General features: G+C 39.8%; 1 long non-coding RNA gene across 1 annotated transcript in view; it reads left to right on the top strand.

Moving 5' to 3' along the window:
* LOC106144259 overlaps nucleotides 1-7409 on the top strand; it is a 28528-nt gene extending 21119 nt beyond the window's left edge. Inside the window, exons 2-3 of the long non-coding RNA XR_001229328.2 lie at nucleotides 4275-4378; nucleotides 7016-7409. This is a non-coding gene — a long non-coding RNA (uncharacterized LOC106144259). The remainder of the gene's footprint in view (nucleotides 1-4274; nucleotides 4379-7015) is intronic.
* Nucleotides 7410-12167: the final 4758 nt, after the last annotated feature.

A 12167-nucleotide genomic window follows, 5' to 3' on the forward strand; every position in this document is an offset into this window, starting at 1 on the left:
AGAAGAAGAAGAAGAAGAAGAAGAAGAAGAAGAAGAAGAAGAAGAAGAAGAAGAAGAAGAAGAAGAAGAAGAAGAGGAAGAAGAAGAAGAAGCAGAAGACAGGGATTCTCTGTGTAACCATCTTGGCTGTCAAGAAACTTGCTTCATAAACCAGACTGACCTTGAATTCAGAGAGCTACCTGCCTCTGCCTCCCAAGCTCTGGGATTAAATGTGTATACCACCACTGCTAGGCTTAAAAATGTTTTTGAGGTTTTGAATTTTTTTCATTAGGCTTCCTCATTTAAAATTTTATTTTTAAAAATTGGCGTGCAAAACATTAGGTATTATGACATTTTATTTTTTCAAAGGTTTTATTTTTGTGTATGAATATGAGTATTTTGTTTGTGTGTTTGTAACCATCGGTACGTATTCCTGTGATAACATGAGTGAGGTTATATACCTGTAAGTGGAGTTATAGGCAGTTGTGAGCTGCCCAGTGTGGGTGTTGAGAACTAATTTGAGTCCTCTGTGAGAGCAATTGATGCTCTTAACCATATTTTTGAACAATCCATCATCATATTTTTAATTTATTTATTTATTAAGGATTTCTGCCTCCTTCCCGCCACCGCCTCCCATTTCCCTCCCCCTCCCCCAATCAAGTCCCCCTCCCTCATCAGCTCGAAGAGCAATCAGGGTTCCCTGACCTGTGGGAAGTCCAAGGACTGCCCACCTCCATCCAGGTTTAGTAAGGTGAGCATACAAACTGCCTAGGCTTCATCATCATATTTTTGAACAAAGTGTGTTTTAATAAATTCTCTTCCCTCCTTCCTAACCATTCCTATATTAGGCTGATCTTGAATTTTAGGGTTCAAATGAACCTTTCTCAAAAGACGAAAGACTTTGGGGAAGATTTTCTAACAGTGGTCATGCAAAGGTCATGAAGACAAACTATCCCCTCCCTTTGTCTCAGATTACAGAAATGGGCTATAGTCAGTGACATTGTGGTAAATGTTGGGCAGTTACTCAAAACTAAACTGAGGAAACAGAGGCGCATGAAACTTTACTCTAGCCAGGAAGAAGGAGCATGAGATGAAGGCTGTTTAAATTTTGAGTAAGAGATTGTTCCTACCAGGCTCAGCCCCTTCCATACTTTCTTGCATTTACCCTCCCAGAAGGAATCCCATCTCTTGTACCTCTCTGTATACTGGTTTAAAGGCCCGATCTATATTGAATTTAGTACTATAAACATTGTAGTAAAACTATACCATTTAAGGTAACTAATCATGATAAATTATAATTTATTACTATTTTATTAATGGTATGTTCTCCTCCTTTCTTACTTTGCCCAAGCATAGCAGTACTCATGAGTATTTGCTCTGCACACAAATGAGCTAATATTTTGGAGTGAAGCAGTCCCAGCAGGCTATCAACTTGATATAGGAGTTAATAGTAACATATCTATAATGCAGGATTTCTTCTTAACATCATTCTGCTGTTAAAATAATATGAAAGGCAGTCCACAATAGTTTTTTTTTTTCACAATAGTTTTTTGTGGTCAAAAAGAGAACTTGAAAAGTGGAAGTGTCAGGGTGCTTGACAACCTGAGATAACGCCATCTCTTCCTTCTGGCCTCAGATGCTCAATTTCACTCGATTTCTGGCTGCATTGTGTATACAGAAGGTAGAGCTGTAGAAACTTAGTATTTGTGTTGATTCCCTGATGAAACAGCTCTAGAGTAGAGATTCTCAACTTGTGGGTTGCAGCCCCCACAGAGGTTGCATATAAGATATTTACTGTAGGCAGACTTTTCTTTCCTGACCACCAGTTCCCAAATAACAGACAAGGGGACTTAATAGTAATTGTAAATGCTCGGTCAGTAGCTCAGGCTTTTTACTAGCTAAGTCTTACATTTTAAATGAACCCACATTTCATATTTACCCTCTGCCATGTTGGCTCATGGCTTGTTGCCTCATTTTTCTACACAACCTACTTCCTCTGCACTTACTGGCATCTCCTCTGACTCTGCCCTTCTTCATCCTAGCATCCTTAGTTTGGCTGTTCCACCTATACTTCCTGCGTAGCTATCAATCAGTCAGCTTTTTATTAAACCATTTCAAGAAATAAATCTTTACAGTGTACAAAAGGGTTATTCCACAGCAATTTACACTGTGATTCATAACAGTAACAAAATTACAGTTATGGAATAGTGTTGAGAATAATTTTATGGTTTGGGGTCACTGTGGTATGAGGCCACTGTTTGTTCCTGGCTGCCCAGACCATGAAATAATCATTCAGAAACTATATTATTTGCAATACTGTATGACCAATAACTTAAGCATATTTCTAGCTTGCTCTTATATCTTAACCTAACCCATCTCCATTAATCTGTACATCACCATGTGGTTGTGGCCTACCGGCAAGGTTCCAACACATCTGTCTCTGGTGGTGGGCTACATGGCTTCTCTTTGACTCTGGCTTCATTCTCCCACAATTCAATTTAGTTTTCTCCACCTACCTCAATTCTGCCCTGCCAGGCCCAACACAGATTCTTTATTAACCAATGGTATCCACAGCATACAAAGGGAAATCCCACGTCAGGTCACCACAACATAAGGAACTGTATTAAAGGGTTGCACCATGAGGAAGGTTGAGAATCACTGCTGTAGAGTATCAAAGCAAAAACTCTCTCCAATATATGGTTCCTGATTTTTGCCTTACATGTGTGAGTAATAGACCCTGTGCTGATTTTCCACTGGAAATCTAGAATGTAATATTCTGCTGCTTTTTATCATCCAAACATCTGACTGGTGAAGATACCAGGCCCAATAAAAATAATAACTTTGCTAAATGTAAAATTGGTGGTGTAATGGCTTAGTGGACTGAAGTTGAAGATTTAACTCTATTACCTAGCTATAGATCATGTGCAAGTCACGTCAGTTGGATAGGTGATTTGTTGGGGGATATCTAATTACACTGTGAGCCCCAAGATTGTGTTAATTAAATAAAAACCATGAGGTCAGGAGGCAGAGCCAATGACCAGTTGACAGGAAATAGCCATATAGGGTAAGAGTGAATTAGGACAATAGTTACAGAAAGGCACATGAAGTAGAAGGAAGGAACAGAGAGTTTGACAGTTCCTTTTGGATTGGAACTGCGGTAAAGGATCTCTCTTTTTGAGATGCCAGTTAAGGAAGAAGGTCAGCTACTTGCTCCTCAACCTCTTTGAGCTAGCAGGTTTTTACTCCAGCCTCTGACTCTTGAGTCTTTATTGGTAAAACAATAAGATATAAATTTAGATTAAAAATAACAGTGTCTGACTTCCAACTGATTCCAATGTGCCTTCTGTTGCCCCCTCGGCACAGAGAAATTTTAAAACCATGACCTAAACCTATTTAGTAAGTATATAGGAAGTGAAAATAAAAGAATAAATGCCAAGTAACAGATAGAGAGCAAACATCATCAAAGCAGGTGTTTAGAGCAAGTAGGAGAGATGGCAGAATCATCAAATCAGTTTCTTAATGGAGACAGACTGGGCAGATTAAGGTGGTCAGCTGGAGTTCTCAACTGGGCTTCCCTTCCATGGAGGGAGCTTCCCATGAATGAACTTCTAGCTTTCCGTTCCTTCTGTAGGCATTTTTATAGCATGGCATAAATAGTAGTAACCCCCAATAATTGTGGTGTTTTCTCTAACTGCCCCTAAGGTGCAGACTTTTACATTTGAACTATTTTTTCTCTGTTCTCTTTCTATTCTGTCAAACATTAGAGCAGCCAGCCTGTCACTAGACATAAAAGTCTTGAGAAACGCCTGACATAATAAACACGTAGAGTTCTTGAGTTAGTTTGAATGTAATTGGCCCCCATAAGCTCATAGGTAGTGGCACTATTAGTTGTTGTAGCTTTGTTTGAGTGGGCATGGCCTTGTTAGAGGAAGTGTGTCACTGTGGGGGTGGACTTTGAGGTTTCTTATGCTCAGGATAGGGTCTCAGCCAACTTCCTGTTGCCTGCAAGGTATAGGACTCTCAGCTACTTCTCCAGCACCATGTCAGCCAGCATGCCACCATGATGATAATGGACTAAAGCAAGCCACCTCAATTAAAGGTTTCCCTTTATAAGAGTTGTGGTGGTCATGGTGTCTCTTCACAGCAGGAGAAACCCTAACAGAGACAGGTTTGAAGTCTCGAGGCAACTCCCCTGCTAGAGGCAGCTTCTCAGTGAGTTAAGAGAGCATGACAGTTGACTGAAATTATATGTATTATGCCAAGCAAGGGTTCCATTTCCTTAAATTTTGTGACAGGGAAATGGTGGAACTGTGGCCTTTACTGTGATGGTGGCAGAGATGAAAGATAAAGGATCTGAATAGAAGAGATGGAAAGGGAACAAGCCCCAGCAACGGGAAAGGTAAGGAGTGGTGGAAATGAAGTCACTGTGAGCTGAGTTGTATCCCACCATAATTTCTGTCTTTGATGATCTCCTAATGACCCCCAGTAGCACAACATGTAACTGTGTTTACAGATAGGAGCTTTCAAGAGTTAATTATGGTTAAATGATGTCATTAGAATATGGCCAGTCCTGGACAGGTCTGTATGAGAAAGAAGATTAGGAGGATAGGAACCACCTAGAAGTCAAGGACAGAAGAAACTAGATGCAGATTGATCCTAGACTCTTAGCTCAGGAGTATGAAAAAACAAATGTCTGGTGTTTGGGCAGGATTACTTGAAGATGTAATTCTTTTTGTTGACCCTACCTGTGGTGATATGGGCATGAGGCTGAAGTGTTAAGGACGGGGCTGAAGGTTATTAGCAAGGCCAGCAAAGCCCACAATATAAAGGGAGATAACTTGAAATAACTTTGTAGTGTTGCAAAAAAAAAGTTTAATAGTGTCAGTAGCAATTAAAGGTCACTTTACAGTTTACTGCATAGATTATCTTTTGCAACAAAAAAAAACCTGTCACCCAAGGTAATAAATGAGACATTTCAAACTATAAAATACAATCCCTGATCTCAAGGTGAAGAATATAGGCCTATTAAGAAGTAAATGTGCTCTAAAGCATGACAGGTTTATCTGCTCACACAATGCTCTCTTCTTCTTGTGACTTTTCCTTAGTTTAATATGACAATCAAATTACATGGGTAGAAAGTTCCCAAGGACAGCACAGAACCTAGCATATGACATTTGCTACACAACTAGACAACTCTGGATAAGATATACCATGAAAATCTTCCTCCCAGCAGGGTGGTGGGTATATTAACTGGATCCCCTAAGTCAGTGGTTATCAACCTGTGGGGTCACGATCCCTTTGGGTTTGTATATCAGATATCCTGCATATCAACTATTTACACTATTATTCATAACATGAGCAAAATTACAGTCATGAAGTTGTTACACAATAATTTTCTGGTTAGGGGTCGCCACAATGCAAAGAACTGAATTGAAGGATCAATTGAGAAGGTCAAGAACCACTGCCTTAAGCAAACAATCGGAGTCATCTCCACCCTTATGCAGGAAAAACCTGTAACCTATAAGCCTTCCATTGTCCCCAAACTTTGCCACTTTTCTTAAAACAGATGGTTAAGTTCTTTAGCCAAGCAACATTTTTCTGGGTAGCAGCCAAAGATCTATGTTCCAAATATACAAGGTTTTATTCAATATGGCTTCCTGGGGAAATGAGGGATTTCCTGAACTGAGAAGAAACCCAGCCTTCCTGCCATGCATCTGACACGGAGATGCCCCTTTCTGATCTCACAGCCAAGATGCATGTAGGAAGGGATTGCAGTGACACAAATCACTTCTGTTCGGATTTTCTCTCCTTGCTTTGTTCTTGATTGACACCATCAGGCACCACAATCAATCACTTATTATCTTTTGTTTTCTGTCATTCCTCTACCTTCTGCTAGGATCAAATCTCAATAAAGGCAATGTGTGTTTAAGAACAGTGCTCACTTCTGTGGCCTTCAGCTCTTAGATCAATGCCTGACAGTTGATAGACACTTGACAGTATTGTGAGTTGAAATCCTTAGTGAAATGTATCACTTTGTCCTTGATTCTGAGATCTCAGTTTTGATTCGGCCATCAAAAGTTAGTTTGAGAGCTGGGTTTGGGTCTGCCAAGGACATGAGGGAGAGTTAAGTCAGGCGAGGGTCTTTGGATGCTTTACTGTACTGACAGATAATAGCTTGGCTTGTATTGAATAAGAAGCTAGCGAACTAATTACTCTGCAAGCCTTTTTTATTTATGTAGCAAGTATCCACTTGATGGTGGATACCGTAGACCAGAGATGGCAAAAGCACAAATAACTTGTCTTACTGTTTTGTAGATCTTTGATAGTGGGTGGGACAGTTCACTCTAAACATTTTTTTTTCAATTCAAAATAATGGCATTGATAGTCATACCACATCATTGTCCTGGGATTAAATGGTTATGTTTAATGGGACTCTGTACTCAGTGTAGAGTAACACTTGGAGTCATCCCTGTTATATTACTGACTGATGGTTGACCTTTTCAGGTGGTATCTATGCACTGTCTCTAGTCCTCACCACACTCCATTTTGCCAAAGCCAGCTATATATAGCTCATAGGAGGCTGATTTCAAGGCCACACAATGTTAGCAGCATATCCAGCACACATATTTTACACTAAGTAAACTATCATTCATTACCAAACTAGACAGTAATTAATGGTAAAGATCCACACTGGGTCACAAACCTTACCAAAATATGCATTAGTGGAGGCATAGATTCCACTATCACATGTCCTTTTTCTAAGAACAGTGTTCCTCCATCCTCCCCAGTCAAACATGACTGTGTTGGAAGATTCTTTCTTTCTTTCCTAGTAATATCAAAATTATAGAAAAATATTTCTTTGTCTTATAATCTTACTATTTTTAGCATAAGCTCATGATCCAGTGTAATTCTGCATCTCTACCCCTCACCTGTATACCCCATGATCAAGGTGGCGATCTGCAACACCGTGAAGCCTGGACACCTACCAGGGCGTTTGCTCTTTCTCAGTTTGTTTATGTCTGTCTTCCCTTATCAGGTGGTGAGGACCATGAATCCGGAACTATTCCACAACATCCAGTGAAGTATCTCATATAAGACGACACCAAGGATGCATTTAGTAAAACTTGAATATATGAAGATGAGGGACTGACTATGTTTGATTAACTCATTTTAAATTTATCTTCTGTATTTGACTCAGCTGATTAAGCATAGGCATTTCAGTATCATTGTATGTGTCAAAACTCATTTTCTTTTGGGATGGATAAAGTGGTTTGCTTTTCTCACTTCAACTTCTAGGTGCTTAGCCACCGACCGACCTCAGCAACTAGGAGAAGCACATCGCTACAGAGCAGTCATAGTGGCAAACACTCATATTGCATTTATTGTGTGTTCTGGACAGTTTATGGTTTTTGTTTTTTGGGTTTTTTATTGCTGTTCTTTGTTTTTTGTTTTTGTTTTTACCTTATTCAGCACAAAAGAAACACTGTGAAAAAGGAACTGCTACTGTCACTCTAATGATACTGATGGGGAAACTGAGGCACGGAAAGTCATAACCACTCACCCAAGGCTATATAGTTTGAAGTGGTAAAACTTGCACTTGAACCCAAGTTAGCAATGCTCAGAATCTAAATGCGTGATCACTGCTTCATAAGACTTGTTTGTATTAATAAATTCAGCAGATTAAGACAGTCTATGAGGACAACTACCTACTGAAACAATACTTTGATACATTAACTGATTTTTGGTTTTCACTGTTTACTGTATCATCAATATTCCTTGTCAAATTGTAGGGACTTAATAACCCCGAGAAGGCACAACAGAATTAAGCACAGCAAACTACTTAAAATTTGAGCTCTAGACGCAAGTCATAGGTACAAAAGAACAGCAGTTTATTTTGTAACTCTCTGCAATCAGGTTTGTCTCTCAGGGAAGAGAGAGAAGCAGGGTTTGTGTCCAGGCTGCTGTTCCCCAGTGTTTGCTTGAAGGACCGATGCACCCCTAGGATCTGCAGCTCTTGTTGTAGAGAGGACTTGGACCTGCTGCCTTCCTTTCCAGACAGCAAAGCACATAGAGGCTTGTATGGTGCTGGGAGTTTCCTCGCAAGCAGCATGGGGTTAGAAATAAGAATATAGAGGGTATGGTGCCATAGATAAATAATACTACCTAGTTTCCCAAGTTTGAGGCTTAGCAGAATAAAAACGTTTATCATGAGTCAGAGAAGTGTGGTTGGCTGAGAGCTCAGTGTGATCAGATCTAGAGATAGGGTAAGTAGGGTCTCCTGTGCCCTGGGGTGAATAGGGTCTCCTGTGCCCTGGGGTGAATAGGGTCCCCTGTGACCTGGGGTGAATAGGGTCTCCTGTGCCCTGGGATGAATAGAGTCTCCTGTGCCCTGGGGTGAATAGGGTCCCCTGTGACCCAATGGTTGATGATGACAGGCTTCAGTTGGACTCAGTAAATTTCACTGCAGATCCTAGATGACTAAGCAGCAGTTTTATTGCTCGTGTACCTCCCTACCTCCCACTTGAGCCTCCTGGGATACTGCACATAAAGCTGGGCAACAACTTGAAATGACCGAATAATTCTGTCACTGGGTAGAAAATGAACTGTGCTAAAAATTAAAAAAAAATGATATAGTAAATGAAGTGAATATTTTTCATATTGCTTATGAAAAAAACTCCAACCCAGAAAGCAACATTTATTGTTAGACAGACTCTAAAGATTGTGCTAATTAATTTAGTTTTGGGTATTTAGACAGGGCTTCTATTCCCCACCCTTGAGTTAAATGAATGATTTATGTAACAGCTAAGTTACATAAGGATTTAATCTCCATCTCACTCAATCCAAAATTCCTGCTCTTAAACATTTCATTAGTCTGTCAGCTTTTACCGCCTGGCAGTGTAATAAAACACTAAAGTTGGAACCTGTCTCGGTTTCCTTCATCCTTTATTTTCAATTTTTAAGACATAGGGAATCTATGTCAAAAATACAAGATGTTTGTGTTTCATTTTGGCTGGCATCCCCGCAGTTTAAGTTATTATCAAAGGTCATGAAGGAATATTATAGAGCATAGAAAGCTGGGTGAGCACCTGGCAGAGCTTCTGGAGTCTCGGGCTGGAGTAAAGGAAGAGAATGCCCGTGAGGGGCTTGGCTGTCACAGGAGGGTTAAGCTACAGCAAAGAAAGTCGGGAACTGGACAGACCTTCAGATGTGGAAGGAGCTGTCAGTCTTCTCTTGCAAACATAAGCATTTGTGTGCTTACTGTGGCGTCAGCCATCCATGGTCTTATAGAGCAGATGAACCATCCATTATTAGGACAGTTTGAGCTTAGTGTGGGCTGTCCATCACGGCTGGTGGGGCTTGTCTGTTTTTCAAACCATAGTATAGTCCATTACAACCTCTTCTTTCTTGGTCTCCTACACAGCCTGATTAGTGTCCCTATTTACAAGTGTTCTCACCTATGGCCATTTCAGAAAAGTCAAAGTGATATTTCTTCAAATCTCAATTGGGATCTTATTTTTCCACTCAGCGTTCCTCAGTGACTTTCCAATGACCTTGGAATAACCCCGCATGGTCAGAACATCCTGTGCCACCGTCAACAATTCAATTTATCATCCTACATCTCTGCCCCTCATGTACTGAGCCCATCCACCCTGGCTGTCTTTGTGTTGTGAACATACCAGGAAACTACCACCTCAGTCTCCCTCACATCTGGTATTTCTCATGTCTTAATGATTTTCTTCAAGTCCCCCGGGGACGAAGCTCATTGTAATGCTCACTTTTCTGCCAATGAAGACTTTCAAATCCCCATTTTATATTAGATTTCTTTAGGGCAATATGAGTACCCTGTGTTTGCTTTCATTGCATACATAACTTATAATTACACTTGTATGTTTATTTGCTTGGTATTGTATCCATGGCAAGTAATAAAGTTTATGTAAAGTTTATGTGCCCGTTCTGCTTGATACTGTATTCCTAGCATTGCTAAGGAGGAAGTGCTTGATAAATATTGACTCAATGACAAATAAAAGTATTTCATAGATTATACCAGGGGTTGGTATATGGAAAATAAAACCATATGTCATCAGATGCCCTGGGCTAGTACTTTCCCATATACTTAAGTCTAGCTTAGTTTGTGACCAGTTCTTGAGAAATGAAGTCAACAAATCCAAAGATTTCTTTTTATTTAAAAGAGGGATATATGAGGCTGAGGAGATAGCTTGGTGGGTAAGGTGCCTGCTATACAAGCATGGGAACTTGAGTTTGAATCCTCAGCACCTACACCATAAAACAAACAGAGAACTAACTGTTGGGCATGGCTATGCCTGCCTGTAACCCCTGTGCTGGGGATAAGAACAGGATGAGAAGGCTTGTCTCAAGGGAACAGAACGAATCATAATAGAGCAAACTACATAATGCCCCCATGTAAGTACATGTATGGATTGTACAACTGTATACACATAGGTGCCTATACTGCATACACACACACCACACGTGCACACACACAAACACACAAAGCAGAATCATGGTATATGTTTTCTATAACACAATTATTGTTGAGGGTATTCCAATGCTAAAGGTTTGATGACGAGGACCTTCAGGTGAACGTAGGTGCTAGAGTAATGAGGTATGAGGATCTCACATGGTGAGCCTGAGAGGATGCGGAAGAACCAAACAATGGAGAGCTGGGTGGGGTAGAGCCAGAAAGTGGGGGTTAGAAATTTTGAACTTTCCAAGGACCGCCCACCTCCATCCAGGTTTAGTAAGTTGAGCATCCAAACCGCCCAAGCCCCCCCAAAGCCAGCACGTGCAGTAGGATCAAAAACCCATTAATCGGGGGAGGGGGAGGGAAATGGGAGGCGATGGTGGGGAGGAGGCAGAAATCCTCAATAAATAAATAAATTAAAAAAAAAGAAAATTTTGAACTTTCTACTAGGTTGAAGGTCCTGAGAAATTCTCTGTGTTTTTATCTAAAATGGGGGTGGGGAATTAAAAACTGTTTGACTTCGGGATGTTGTCATGTGGATTACGTGATAGCTCTATGTTCAGCCTAGACATAAACTTGGGTATGCATAGGAAACTGACAGCAGCTGCTGAATCAGGCGAGCTAGCCTACAACTTTATTGTTATAGTTTAACAAGATAAAAATTGTGATGAGTTAGAGGTTAACATCAATGATTTGACAGATAATTATGAGTTTAAATCATTTATTTCATTTTGATTTAGCTTTGGTGAGCCAAATATATCTAGAAATACATCCATTTCTTTTAAATTCTCCAGTTTGGTAAAATACTAATTTTTAAAGTATATCTTTTATGAATATCTGACTTTTCTTGGTGTCTGTTGTAACATCTTTTTTCCAACTCTAATTTTATTAATTTGTATACTCTTATTGTTAATTTGGCTAAAGATTTGTCAGTCTTCTTACCAACTCTTCATTTGATTAATATTTTTATTTCTATTTCATTAATTTTAGTCCTGATATTGATTAGCTAATCCTCCCCCCCCCCTTTTTGAGGGAGATGTTTGCTCTTGTTTTTCCAAGGATTTAGGTGTATCAGTAAGCTATTAATCTGAGACCTCTATTTAAAACTAATTTCTTGATTTAAGCCTGGTGGTGGGGGACTCACTTTTATTCTCAGCACTCAGGAGGTAGAGATAGACGAATCTCTGTGTGTTGGAGGCCAGCCTGGTCTACAGAGCAAGTTCCAGCGCAGCCAGGGATACACAGAGAAACCCTGTCTAAAAATCAAACTAATAATAATAATAATAATAATTTCTTCATTTGATAAGAGCATAACCAATGCTCAAAATCCCTGTGAGTTTCTCTGAGTGGTTTCATTTATTTTCAACTTTTCTGAGTAGAGAATGTTTCTTTGCCAGAATGAGTGTACAGATTTTTATCAGTCAGCGCATCTGTGGAATGATGGATGTGTTATGAATGGAAACTGAATTAAAGATTTATGAATTCTAAAATGCTATCTAGTTACTTAAATGATTAATGTTGTGTGTATGCTTTGTAATATTGTACATAGCTTGGTTTATGCCCTCTGTGTCTTTGTGATGCACTCTGTAAAATTAACTAGCTTGTTTATGGAATGGAAGCAACGTTCTTTTCTTCTGTCAGCCCAGAACGTCTACTACACTGGGCTTCCTTCAGCCTCCTCTTCTTTTTTTTTTTTTAATTTATT

The sequence above is a fragment of the Microtus ochrogaster genome, assembly GCF_000317375.1.
Source record: "Microtus ochrogaster isolate Prairie Vole_2 chromosome 6 unlocalized genomic scaffold, MicOch1.0 chr6_random_2, whole genome shotgun sequence".
Classification (NCBI taxonomy): Eukaryota; Metazoa; Chordata; class Mammalia; order Rodentia; family Cricetidae; genus Microtus; species Microtus ochrogaster.